Source organism: Trichoplusia ni, chromosome 1 (assembly GCF_003590095.1).
Source record: "Trichoplusia ni isolate ovarian cell line Hi5 chromosome 1, tn1, whole genome shotgun sequence".
Taxonomy (NCBI): domain Eukaryota; kingdom Metazoa; phylum Arthropoda; class Insecta; order Lepidoptera; family Noctuidae; genus Trichoplusia; species Trichoplusia ni.
The window spans coordinates 22888189-22903534 of record NC_039478.1 but is presented as its reverse complement, the minus strand read 5'-3'; positions in this window follow the sequence as shown (position 1 = coordinate 22903534).

The window sequence follows — 15346 nt, the reverse complement described above, 5'->3', positions numbered from 1 at the left end:
ACTCACATACGAGTATTCGCGGGGTGGGGGCGCGCGGCAGATGCTCCTCGCACCTCGTGGGAATCCCGCGGATGCAAGGATGGGGTAAATTGCCCTGGACACGTCATCTCGCAGCTAATTAACTACTGATAGCCCAAACGAATGGTAAATTATAAAACATCGTAATAGCGAGGTTATGTGAACTATACTGCGTTTTTGTAGAGTGGGATGTTTTTGTGCGTTTGCTTTGTCGAACGATATCAATGAATTGGAAATAATTTACCTTTTATTTATTTTAATTCTTTACTATCTAAACCTTTTAAAAGTTTAGTCCCTAATTTGGCTACGACAAAACTTGTCGCTCCTGTGAGAACATCGGTTACAGATAAACACTACTAATACTAATATTATTAGTCTAATTTTTTCATCGCGAACCCAGAAGCTCAAAAATTGATTTTAAAAATATAATTATTTGCAATTCCGCATTATCCTTACCGGTAATAAATATATATTAAAGAAGACTCTACCTACTTAAGTATTTCATCCAAGCATGCTTCAGTGAGAAATTGTTCAGCCAAGCTCAAGTTTGCAATCGGACAACTGGCTATTGTACGTAACAGTTCTCTTAGACTGACTACAAGACTATTCGATACGTTTAATACTTTTATGAAAGCTTTATTGTAGTTGAAGTATGAAACATATCTTGTCCAAGTCCACTTTCATTAATGTAGAATTATTTCATTATTTTAATTAAAGAATTTCTATTTAAGCACAATACTCACTTGAAGAGGCAGGTACGGAATGCATCTTGAAGTCTCGACTATGCTCTCATAATATCTGCAAATAAAAAGGAATGCTATTAAAAAATAGTTTCATTCATCTGTTACATTTTCACACAGGAAATGCGCAAGGAATAATTGTCGAGTGCAAATCTTTCGCTCGCGGTTTTCAAGGGCACTTCAAAACGAATGCAGAGAAAAGAATCAATCAAGAATAGCAACAAATGTAAGAAAATAAAGTTGTATTGTGTGTGGCTTTGTGGCTGACATCTTTTGGGCACAAAGCCGAGAGCTACTTGTGTTTTGTTCATTATTCTTATTGTTCTAGCGGGCACTTGTCGTAAACGGCCATTGCCGGAGAGTCGTTCACATCGAGAGCTGTTCATTCAGAACACTTTGAATATACAACAAAGTTTCGTGTGAACTAAACTCTATTGGATTGACATTTGTGGTATGACGCTGGAGTTGTAACGACAGTTGTTTTATCTTTGAAAGTGAAGTGTAAAAAGAGCTTTGTAAAGGTATGTGAAATTGCGAAGCGTATTCAAATGGGGATTACATAATTAATACCAAGTTTTAAAATTGGTAGAAAAATATTCTTCAAGCTAAAACTTGGTAGCTGTTAAGTATAAGGATTAAAAAGTAAACAATAACCAAAAATACAAATTTTAATAAAGCATTTCGCAACGATTAGCATTGTCAGCGGTTTGTTGGAAATCAAACAATGTGTAATACAAAGGCATTTTGTTTGCATTGGAGCAGGGGAAGAGGCTCTGGGACAGTAGCAGTTTCTCACTCTATTGTCTGTCGGCCACTTAGATGTTAGGATTGCATGCTTTTTGCAAACGTAATTACAGTCTCGCAAAACAGGTTATTAGGATCGATAATCCCGGTAAGTATCGGGACAAAGGGTGGATGAGCCGGGAGCGAAGGCCTGGTGTGCTGCGAGCCGGGGGCGCGGGCGGTGGCGCGGGGGCGCGGGGCCAACAACAATAGCGACACCAATAATAACATCGGAAAGTCGGTAGCTTCTTGCTTTTACAATTGAGATCCGACAAAAAATCACTAATACCTTTTTTGGATGTTTGAGCCTAAATAGCGAAGACAATTTGCGGGCCGTTTTTTTTTAGATTGACTCTACGCAGCTGCTGTAATAACAAACATGTATGGGTTTATTAATACCTCATATTTGGATGTAATGCATTTTAATGTGGTGCCGAACTATAGAGCAGGGTCTGTGTTGACTTGATACTGACATCTCAATGCACCTTTTAGAAATATTCAATAGAGATCAAGGTTTATATTTAAATAGTTATATTTAACTAAATTTGTCAAAAATAAAACTTAAAATTGCAGAAGTCACAAAAGTTTTTAGGAGGCATTAAATGCTAGACATTTAATGCCTCCTAAAAACTTTTCCTCCTAAAAACTATCGAATTGATTAAAAACGTACTGAAGGAATGATTTTCATAAAGAACACAGACTAATTATTCACCTTTAAAATAAGGTAAGAAGTTGAAAGGCCAAATTGTTTATCCCGACCAGACATGAAGGCACATTCCAAATTAACGCCGTCGCTCAGAATTCTATCTTTGTGCTATGACCACCTTTAAATTAATTGCAATGTTATTGTTACTGTTTTCTCTACGCCGCAAAAAAGTTTTAAACATACGATTTTTTATTTTCTCATTTGTATAAAATAAGATCATTAATATTCTTTTAGCAGAAGAAACTTTAACGTAACGAAAAAAAAAATATAAAATAAAAACTCGTAGTAAAACAAGAAATTATTAAAAACAAAAACTAAAATGTTAAAGGAAGTTGTTTCAAAGTGACTTACGCTGGTTTTCGCGTTGTCCCATGTAATGCTATCAAGACGCGATAACAAACGTGTTGACGTGTTAAAACAATTAAAAATTAAGCCAATAGGCATGACCGGAGCACATTAATAGGAAACCTTAACAACTTGACAAGTAAGCGAAAATTAATTTCCTTTAACGGCGCAGGTTATTGGTTTGTATGAGAAATTCATTTAACGCAACCTCTGAACATTATTATTGTATAATAGCAGATTAGGCTTAAGTACCAGTTACGTGACATGCACGTAAGTTGCTCGCTCGTGTGTCTCCCGTAACGAGGATTTACTGAACATTTAGTATGACTGACGTCAGGAGAAATATTAATAAGCGATTAGCAGAACTAGTACGTCAGACAAAATTTAAAATAAAACTGAAATGTCTGGCAGGAATCTTAGCCCGTGAAAGCATTTTCTTTAATCTAAATACCTCTCATAGAACCGAGAACGTTAATAATTAGTTTTGCCCGATTGGAGGAAATGTAATAATATATTTGTAATATCAGATGACTCTTAGGCTCTCTGCTAATTAATTTGCGCAATATTTACTTAGATAACATTTAATTTTTTATAAATCAGGTTTCAAAAGTTTAACAACGGAGAATTATTGGTGCAAGTAAAATTTTAACAACTGAGGCACAGACGGATGACGGCAGGTGACGAGAGATCGTTACTGCTACTTCAGACTCCGCGCAACTGGAGTTAACAATATAAAGTATCAAAAGTTTCTGAAAAATTCTACTTGCGATAAGCAACTTGGTTTTCAACATTGAATAAGAGTTGGATTTTATGACTCCATCACAACTAGACCTTCGCGACTTTCAGACAAGTTTAGAAAACGTAATGGGCATAAAAGGAATTCATAAAAGTATTTAAATGATTGAATATAAAATTACGGTATGAAAATACAGACGCGGCACGAATATTAAATTAATCTTGAAGACTTAACGTTGCGAGTCACTTTTATAAGGAAGAGTACAGAATTATTTTCCTCTTGATATGACTTCGGGCGACAAAATGAACAAGAGAAATGAAAGTCTCTCCACAGTACACGACCAAGTAAGCCCCTCTGAAAGACTTGGCCGAGGGATCTCATAATGAAAACTTTCCACGAAATACCTTTGGCGGTTTTCTGTAAGGAGGTAATATTTAAAGCAAATACTGGAATCATTTGCACTGGACATTTCGTCTCGAATGCTTTTAAGTGATTTCGGAATGTTACCACGTGATTAGACCGGGTATTTTACGGCAGTCAAAAGCAGCCTTGATTAATTCGTGCATTCGTAATGAAATTACTTTTCTGTTTATTTTGACAGGAAAATTAGAAAAGATACTTAGAAAAGAAGGCTCGAAATGTTCGACGGGGTGTTTAAAATGTTACTGGATTTAACACAATATCCATAATGTCAGTTGGTTCTTATTAAAGATTTTTTTGTGTTATTGTTAAGAAATATGATCAAACTAAAAATAAAAATACTTAAGCATTAAAGAGCTTTCAACTTAGCCTTGGTCTTCAATATCAAGAAAATGCGCAACACTATTAAAAGCTGATACATTTACTTTTTGCTCAACGGCAAATGACGGCAAAGTAATAAATCAAAGTAACTAAAAGCCACTTAGTGGTCTACATAAAGGTTATGTATCACAAACTGTCTATATTGTAGGTACCATAACAACCCCTTTTCTATAAAAATCAAGAGATAATATTAATATCAAGTTTCCTTGACGGTAACACTTGTCCCTCTCAAGACCCGCATAGCAGTCGATTTCGCAAGTGCGCACAGCTCGTTAAATCTTATTAACGCTAGCACAAGGTTCAAATTAAACATTTTACAGAATAAAATAATAGCATATATGATTACAGTCGACCTACCGCAGCCAACTAGTTCTAGGTGGTCTAAGAAAATTAACTTATTTTTATTAAGAGTTTATGCATTATCTCATGAACAGAATTTTTTAAATGGTAAACAATATTTATTCCCGACAACTTTCAGAGCAGTTCTCATTGTATATTGCACCGTTAAAAACATTACTTGGTTGTCCTTATAACGAACCCTTTACCTGTTAAGCTAAAGACACTAGAATTTATTTAGGCAAAGAGTCACTAATTAAAAACGAATTCTTAAGATTACTTCATGTCTTCCGTAAACATTTGATACAATAAATCTACAAAATATTAACCATTTATTTGGAAGTTAAGTGGCACGAAGTCTTTAAGTTTTTACTACTTCACATTTTGTTATAACGAAACGAACTTAATTTTTGTTTATGACTAGCAAAGCATTTCTCGTTATGACTACTTTCAGACTGTAAACAAACAAGTTTGTATTTACGACAGCGGAGCAAAAAGCTGGAAAATAATGTAAATAACACGAAACATTCGGCAACTGAATGTTTCGCGTATTTTACTCGTATTTAAATTCGCAAAAACAGCTTGAATGTAAGGCTTCGTTAACAACAGTCACTAATGTTAGTAGATAGGTTTTCATTAAAAAAAACACAGCGTTTAATATTAGTTATTGGTCATGTAAAATTTTAAGATAAAACTTAAGTCATTCGCTTAGGAAGTTCTAAATAAACCGCAAAGTACTTTAAAAATATATGTTACCTCAAAAAATCCTGTCGCAACGAAAGGTCGAAATTTTGACACAATTAAAAAAAATGTCTATAGGTATATTATACGCTGATTAAAAAACAAGTATCTATTTTCGAAATGTAAGCTGAGTATTAGACACAGTACAAAGTCACACAGTCTAGTTCACTTCACTATGGTAAACAGTCACGTCAGTAGTGGCAAGAGGGTTGGCCGGGGTTTGAGCGACTCCGGCGCAGGCCGCAGGGATGGGCGGGAGCCGGCGGGGCGCGCGGCCCGCCCCATGCGATGCCCATTTGCAGTCATTCATATTCACTTTAATGCAATCCAAATTGAATGATTGATTTGTTACTGTTATTCCGGGAATTAGACTTTGTAACCACCATTTTTTAATGTTTATTTAGAAGGATTGACGTTCATTTAAAGTAGGTAATAATGACCTACTCTAATATTTTAACTAGTAAGTAATTTAATAGACTTAAATACCTATTATTGTACAAAGTTAAAAATTAAATAATCTGAAAAATCCCTAAAAGAATAATCGATTTATAATTGCCAATATCATCTCGTTATTTTTACTGAGTTTGATGATTTGATGTCTGAAACATTCAATCAACTTGAAACGTTCAATCACTACTCTTTACGTCTAGGGTGTCACACAAACTGATACACTCATTGAATCAAACTTATAACACTCCCCGTCGGAAACAAAAAAAGTAAAACCGAAAGCTTTTCCCATTAAAAGAGCACTGGCTTATAACTGATTTATTCTCTTCAGAAATTATGAAAACTGAAACTAATAAAAATGTGCTAAATAAGTGTTGTGTGCTAGACCAAGCACCTAAACATTTTCACTTTAAAACCTATAATATACATATCGTTACCTAGTACCAAAAACCACTTTACATTTTGTGTAAATCTGAAGGCAAATTGTGATTCCCAAAAGCATTATAAGAAAAAAACAAAAAATACACAATATTTAAATAAACTGTTTGTCTAGACTCTTAAAGAAAAGTATGTTATATTTCTTTGTTAAGCCCTCCGCAATGCCCCCTGGCGTAAGGGGAATCCGAGCAAGTTATTTCAAACTTTAATTGTTAACACTCACTAAACATTCACGACGTATTAATGTTTAAAACTCACTTTTCATCCACGTTACACTGTCTATGCTTTAAAAAATAATATTTGAATGAGATAAATTTCTAAAAACAGACACTTTTTAATTAGATTAATTATAATAAGCAATATTTAATAAGTACCTTACTACCGAACAAAAACGGGACCTCGAAACATTTATAATATCTGATATGTTAATCACAATCTTAAAAACAGAAATGATTTAATATCGTCAATAGGTATGCGATGTATTTCATCGTTACGTAACAATTGACAATTTGGAGGCATATGTTATCAAACTTTTCAATAACGCACCGAAAACTATCACAATAGAAATTTAAACAACAACTAAATGTGATAAGATGATTTGTAATATATTAATTCGGGAATTGTTAATTATTACCTACGGTTAAATAGGACCGACATGTTTTTGAATTATCTCTTTAAATTCTCAACGCAAAATGTGCAACACAATAAATAATCAGCAAAAGAAAGACACTTACCTAAATCCGAGCTGGTTGAAAATTACCACAGTTTAATAGTTTTTAGATATGCAGCCGCGAAGATGCAAATGTTGATAGACGCGCGAGCTGGCTTGAGCCTGGACCTGCGTCCAGGTGCGGAGTAGGGGGTGGGGGCGACGGGGGTGTTGCAGGCGCAATCCCCTTGCGCCGATGACGAAATCAATCCCATCAAAATGTTAGCGCTTACATAAGCAATGCTTTTTTATTGTTCTTTACACCTGTTGAACTCTCTGCGGGGGGCCGCGAACTTTTTTCATCAATAATTTTTTCATTAATTATATACCTAACTACCAAATTGTGATGCCCAAATCCCTCTCAGTTAAAACAGTTTTATGTATTGATTTTTGATTTAATGGTCCAATTTGAATTTGGCACTTTGAGTGCGTTGCCACGACTGATGCGCGGGATATCCTCTCTCACTTGCATAAATTGTAAAGTTTAAACAATTTATGAATTTATCATTTTCTTTTTATGTAAATTTCGTAATACGATTTTATTTTAATTAAAATTCATACTAAAGCAAAAGACATGTTAAGCTACCACGACGGACGGACATACGAAAAATTATTAAAAAATGTTCCGTTTTAACATTTTTAGACAAATGAAAAAAATAATTGTAAATGAATAAGATATTTTAAATGTATTATTAAATTCTGTAAACGTTATAATATTGACGATTTATGATCTATATTTTATGGGGTGGAAATGTTCCACAAAAGCGATGTTTGGAAGTCGTCGTCGTCCGTCGGTGGCGCGTCCTCGCTCGGAAACTTTGAGATTGTATACCAAGCTATTCAAGGTATTGGCCAGCGCCTTATTAACCAAATACTTGGATTTCAGTTTGTTTGTGGACTCTAGTTATTGACAAACATTTGGAAAGATGCAGATGTAAATAGACACATAGTAAGTCTATTTATTATAGATTTGTTAGACTTTGAATACACAATATTGTATTCGATGGAATCTCATAATTAGGTAAATCTGTATAGTCCGAGATACATTTAAAAAATATTGGATAAGTACGTATTTTTCATTTTATCCTATCATTTATAACGTAATATAAAAAGATAAAAAACACTTAAGTTTTGGTAGTGGGAGCTAAAAACATCATTTTCTAGTAAAAAGCATATGATATTAAATCACTGTACCTTTGTTTTTTTTGTCAAAGCGTAAATTCGTATCTATTTTTAAATTTGCCTGATCCGTCAAAAACCTGTTTAGTGAGCTAGTTCTTTTTTTGTCAAATACCATATTTAATTGAATTATTTAATTGCAAATTCGCAAGCAGAAGGACTCATTCCACTCTATCCCTTTATCAAGACTGTGTAGTATCCGATAGAGCTCTCCAATAATCCGATTAACAAATGATTTTAATTGAAACTTAGTTACTTGAAGATAATTGAAAGCTTATGACTGTCGTTTTTCCGCCGAAGATCGTATTGTCCGCGGCGGAAACGATCATTTCCCTTTCTTTATAGGTATTTCTCCTCCGACGCGTTTTCGAAGTATGGAGAACTTTTATTCGCAATTCTATGATTCTTTCTGCAATCAAAATACACTTTCCCGGCTTCCTCCTACTGAACTGAAAGTAAAAAGAGACTTGAATGTAACAATTTTTAAGGTTTGCTTGTTTGGTTGGTTTTGTTAATATTAGCAAAACTTTTCGCAACGGTTAGTAATAATTCTTTTTTCCTACATGGCCAGGACAATGCATCGCCAGCCGCATCAGCGCTATAGGGTGACACCGCTATCTTCAAATGTCATTCTGCTGTCAAAAGCTCGATATAATTTGAATGCAGTGCTGTGATTGGCTGATTTTGCTTTCGTTCTAAAGGGGAGCCTTTTAATTTAGGGCCACTTTACCGAGATTACCCTTTGTATGTGTGACTCCGGGCTGCCTTTGTGACTGGCTAGTCATTTTTTAATCGCTCCTCATTATTTCTTTGTTTGTGAATTCTATTATGCTTTTGTACCCCAGTGCAACGTTCCATTCTAAGTTTTGTCTTATCTGTTTTATTAATACTTTTTTGTTTATTGAAACTGGTGGTTTTGTTTTTTTTTTCAGATAAAAATAGCTATTGTTTTGGTTTTTTCGGTGTTAAATTGAGGTTACGCAGTAATTTGCTGAGTTACATGGATTAACTTCACATCGCATACTTTGTGTGTGTGTAAGATGCGTTGTCTATTATAATTTGTAGCTTTAGTTAATCAATACGTGATGGGTGGTGATCCCCACGGCCCTTTCCCCAGCACCCCCTGGCTACCCGTGTGTGCCGTTTGGTATCTGATACAACTGTAAGCAAACACAAGCACAAAGTGTTCGGATTCACTGTAAGTAAACTCGCTACCGATGGTGTTTACAAGTTTTTAAATAGAACAAACTTTATTTTTATACAAATATCGTGGAACAACAGTTTGAAATAATAAACCTATTTTACAGGTTTTGATTTAAATTAAAGTGTTACAAACAGCTTAAGTACGTCTAATTCACATACGTTTTAAAAAAAGTTTACAGTGGTGGTCGGTGATGATAATGAAAATGGTAGGATAATTTTCAGTCATAGTTTGATACTTACAAAAAAAAAATCTATTCTGACTGCACCATAAGTCGGGTTTTTTTACTAGCATTATAGATTATAGCTATTAAAGATAGTTAGTGACAAACCATTTCAAGAATGAGTTCCCCAATTTCGCAACCCAACTTTTTGGTTTCTTTTAATCAGTCAATAACTCATTTATGTAAAAATTAAGCATTTCAGATAAAAACAATCACCCAGCATTGATCTTCTGTATAAAACTTTAACAGATAACAAAATAAATAGCCTTTTGATTTCTCGCCGACTCACGAGCTCGCACACATACAAGCGACACACAGACGCACAGACTAACAGACGCGGACATGTTCCCACTTGTCAGAAATGAGCTTAATCGCAGCCCGTCTCTATTACACAGTAAGTGAACGGGGTTTAACAGCGAGACAAAATAAAATCAATGCGTATTGCCGTGTGATAGGCGGGACGGGTGACTGCTTACACTACACACTGTACATTATACAGCGTGTTCCAATAAATCCTCTACAATTATAAATATTTCATTTATTCTTTTTTTTCTAAGTATGTGCTATGTCCACCCGTCACTTGCCGAAAATGTATTATCCCACCAAAAACATTAAATGTAAAAAAATGCCAAGTCTCTCGATGCAGTCTATCCATCGTAAAAAGTTTTGAGATCTCATAGAAGCCAAGTCCTATTCAAAATATTTTGTAGTTATAAATCAACATTTAGTAATTGTATCAATAGTTTTCTTTATATTATAATTATAGTGACTTGGCAATGAGCACAAGAAGAAACAAATAAAACGGCATATTTGTAGGAGTTGAAAGTTACACACACCGCATGCGTAAACATTAATATCACAAAATTAATTTTCTTTTGGTTTATCCGTGTCGTCCCAACCGAATTTCGGCAACGGCAGTCAGTCTTAGTGTAATCTCGATTCATTTACTTTCATAAAGCGATGGCCCGTAAGGTATTCTTAATTATTGTATTGGAGCATGTAGTCGGGAGTAAGAAGCTTTTAATTTGTGCTCATTGCCAAGTCACTATAATTATAATATAAAGAAAACTATTGATACAATTACTAAATGTTGATTTATAACTACAAAATATTTTGAATAGGACTTGGCTTCTATGAGATCTCAAAACTTTTTACGATGGATAGACTGCATCGAGAGACTTGGCATTTTTTTACATTTAATGTTTTTGGTGGGATCTCATTTATTTTTTGTAAGTGTATTTCTTTCTTTTTTTTTAGGTGTCATAATTTCTAGGACTTCAGCTACTGCTTTGCTTAGAACCCATTCTCTATCTCTATCTCTTTTGTTTCTTCTCTGAGACTTCGTTACTTCTAATGTAAACAAGCTTAAACTTATATATATATGCATATATATATCTACTAACTTACAAACTATAGCTAAACTAAACTAAATAACACGTAAAGTTCTCCGAATATCAATTATCACTACAATATTTTTTAGTTTCGAAATGGTTTTTCATAGACAGGTGGCGCTATCAAATGAAAATTATCGAATTATTCTGAAGTACTACTTAGACTGCGCTTTGTAACGAAACCATAGCGCGATTCAGACACGTACAACGCCATCTATCGAGCGCGCATACAATATTTATCGCAATACAATGGAGTTTTAGCTTTATTAATTTAATGAATTATGAATTTTATGTATTAATTTGTATTAATGATAGTCTGTGTATTACATTTATATTATTCTTTTCTATTCTATGTATGTATTCATCCAATTGAATAGGTACTTAAACAACGAACAAAGTTAACAATGCAGTCAAAATCCATACATAATGTTCTTGCCAAACCGCAAATATAAAATTGTTTTCTATGGCATATTATTTTTTAATGTTTTTATAATTTTTCCTTTATATGTGGCTAAGGACCTATCTTGGTGCAAAATTTGAAGTTTCTAAGTCTGCTAGAAGTACCTTAGATTTTTGATGATCTGTCAGTGAGTCAGTGAGTGACAAAATGGTGTAACTTTGATCGACCGTAACTCCTAAACCATTAATTCAATTGGCATGTAATTTCGAACTTAAGCTTGTTCTAATGCCTACTATTATTCCCCGAAAAGCTAAACTCCTAGCTTTGTCCACGTCGAAGATACAGGGGGGGCGAAACAGCCGCGAATCGCTTCGAGAAAAGATGGTACGGCCGTGCCCGTTTTGCTCGAGACTTGGCAGGGGCACTGCCGTGCCCTCAGATACCATTAACACCTCAACTTTTTGCATTACGCCTTTTTGCACATGGTATTGTAAATAAATTTTCCGGCGGTGATTTACGCCTCTCAGAAAATAGGCCCCCTAAGATACCACCACATCATTTATTATTTACTCATTAAATTATTGAAGTACATGTGTAAAAGACAACAAGGAATATACAAGAGTGCTCCTTATTTTAAAGGAATGTTTAGCAAACAAGCGATAGGTCTTGGTTGATATTGGCAGTCAACTTGTTTGCTTTGAAAAAATAAAATAAGATGTATGGCAACTCTAATTTGTTACTTACTGAGTTTTAACTATTGCTTTCGTGAATAAGCTTGTTATACAGAGAGAAAGAGAAAGTCGACGTGGAGTACGGAGCATTAGAACGGACTTTGTTTAAACTTAAGCCCTCCACAAAAAAATGAGAACTCGTCTCACATATTCTATTTATACTCGTATTGCCCGATTTACCGATGATTACCCAGATTAAATAAATATATAAATGACGTTTTTTAACGTTTCCGTGGTCCGTACTAAGAAATTTAATCCCTGTAACGTAGGGATTTCACAAACATTCAGGTCACAAAGACACCAAAACTCAGAACAAGCAGGTCAACCGTTTGTGTGATCCAGGAAGATGACACAAACGGTTGACCTTCGCGGGAATCGAACCCGCGACACGTCGCGCTCTGTCCGTTTGGCTTGGTGACCTCAATACCCTATAAAAGACGCAGAGCCGAGTGGGCTAATAGGGTCTATCATATAGATCTTTTCAATGTAAGTCTTAGACATAATTATCAAAATACATAAGCATTACTGTACACAGAAGCTGTTGGTGAACCTATATAAATAAATAAAATAAATAAAATAAATAAAATAAATAAAATAAATAAAATAAATAAAATAAATAAAATAAATAAAATAAATAAAATAAATAAAATAAATAAAATAAATAAAATAAATAAAATAAATAAAATAAATAAAATAAATAAAATAAATAAAATAAAATAAAATAAAAATGTATCTCTAAAACTATCGACTTACAAATTCCTGAGATCATCCCCATATTTTACGACATATCTTGTAAATTTTTAAGATCACCTGAGGTCCGCCGCCAGAAAAACTATAAAACAGACTGTATTTTACCAATTTCACTCCATTCCAAATACGCATTCTAATGCTACCCAACCCTGCTTTAACGAAGAACCATCTCAATGGCATCAGCTAAGAATACGCTGCCATCGATCCTATCGTATATATGCTGTGACAAGTAATTACATGTCTTCAACATTATTCAAACATTCCCGAGCTCTTGTTGGCCGCCATAAATCTTTATCAAGCAACAGGTATCTCCGGAACTACCGCCCGAGACAAAACTAAAGCGGTATCACGTATCTTGTGGAAGCACAATGAGAGGAAACATTGGAGAGTACTTATAGAAAATGTTACGGAAAATGGGAAGGTAAACAGTCGTAGTTTATTTATTGAAATACTTATTTACATTTGTATTACAAATTTTGATTTTAATTTCTATTTGCACAGCGGTTTCGACACTAGTGATGAGTGAGACCGCTATTGTTAACGTTGAAACTCTCTGTAGATTTTTTCAAAATTAAATACTTGTAGCAGCTTACAGTACAGACTGCATGGATAGCCGAGTGGTTGAGGTCACCACACCAAACCCATTAACTACGACGTGTCACGGGTTCGATCCCCGCGTAGGACAAGCATTTGTGTCATCCACGAATGCTTGTCCTGAGTCTGGGTGTCTTTGTGCATATGATATGTATGTTTGTAAAACCCCTGCGATAGAAGGATTCAATTCTTTACTGCGGGAGTCATTTTCAAAAAAAGAAGGAAAGATAGCCAAGCCAAACCCACTTTGCACGATGCTGTGGGTTGGAATGTTTTTCATGATTCTAAGTGTCTTTGTGCACGAACTAAGTATCTACATATGTGCGAGAGGTCTGGAAAGGTTGGAGCAAAGCCATGTCTCACAACAATGTTAGCAAAAAAGCTTGTTGATGCAACCTTTTTCGTAATCTTCATATCGATATTCTTATATACTGCTGGCTATTAGGTAAGTGATATATAAAAAGGTAAGAAAAGAGACATTAAATTGTGGAATAACTTTATTATGATCTGTTACATTCTTAATTTGAGACATCTCGTCGTTTTGCGTTTTTAAACGTCTTACTATGTCCATCGTCATGGGCATTGTATAGTGCAGAACAACTTTTAGTATTCCAAAGGACAATGCCAGAATTTCCCCTCGCACTTGACTAGAAGAATCAACAAAGATGAATGAATGAACGAATTACATAATTAACTTTTATGAATATTATACAGTAGAACTTCACCAAAAAGGCTAACAGCTAAAAAAAAAACACTTTTCCGTTACTTCCAATTCTTAACTTTGTTGAATTTTAATGATGAAGTTCTAAAATTACATTTATAACGTAAAATTATCGTAAAAAACGTAAAGTTATCGTGCATAAACTATGTCAGACGCCATCTTTGTTCATAGCGAAATTCTCATTGTCCCTTGAATGCAATAAAATAATAAGATAAAACCTTTTTACAGTGACAAGAATGTTATCTGTGCAAGTACATCAACATTTCTAGATACTATTATAATTTGTTTATCACACTACTTATACTAAGGCATAAAATCCACTGATGTGAAAGTGGTTTATTTCTTAAATTACTCGAATATTCTCTCACGACATCGACCCAGCCATATTTACAGACAGCCTTACCGACAGTGCGCTGTATAAAATCCATTTAAAATGGATTATTTTGGCAACTCTTGACGAATATTCAGGATACACATACCTAATTAAAATCACCATTGTAGCGCCGCGCTGTATATTTTAAGATATATATAAATAACCGACCGGCAATCTTCGTACCGCTTAGTTACTAGTGTTAGGTACTATGGTATATAAACAGGCAAGAATATGAAAAAATATGTAACGTGGCACTACAATGCAGCAACGCTGACAGCATTATTTTCCCGATTGTAGCGCTACGCTGTATAAGTCTTAAGATTTTACAAGACACTGTTTAATAATATATATATATTTTGGGCTAAATACTTTTACAAAATGCCGCGAAATATTCAGGTAATTGTGAATTTCCTAGGTCACAAACAGTCATCATATACCTACAGGTATTTTAACAATTTCTATAACTTGTCTAGTAACAGTCGCTAAAATAGTCCAGTTCAGAATTATGACGTGTTGTAGCTAAATACTAAATTCCCTATCACATTATAATAATGAACACAATTTGTAAGGCTCGTGTTTAATATTTCACCAATGATTGTAATAAGTAGGTGACTTTAGTTAAAATCAGTCGTAATTATGTTTAGCTATAAAACACCCATAATTCTGTTTGAGGCTGAAACATGACTGCCTTTTTTAATTAATTATTTTGAAGTTCCATGGTTATTATTATTTTGTGACGATATTTGACTCTATTAAGTGTAGTTATCTATATTACTTGTATTAAACATTGAACATTAAGGTCCGTATTACAGAAGGCTACTCAAGTCCTAATCTCTGTTTAAAACTAGATTTGAGTTGAGATTTCATTTTAGAACGCTCCTCAAGCATAGATTCGGTGATCATAGTTCAGCTGAGTGTAGATCTTATTCTAAATCATTACTCAGTTCTAGATTACTACTCAAGTAGAGATTTGATGTGTGATT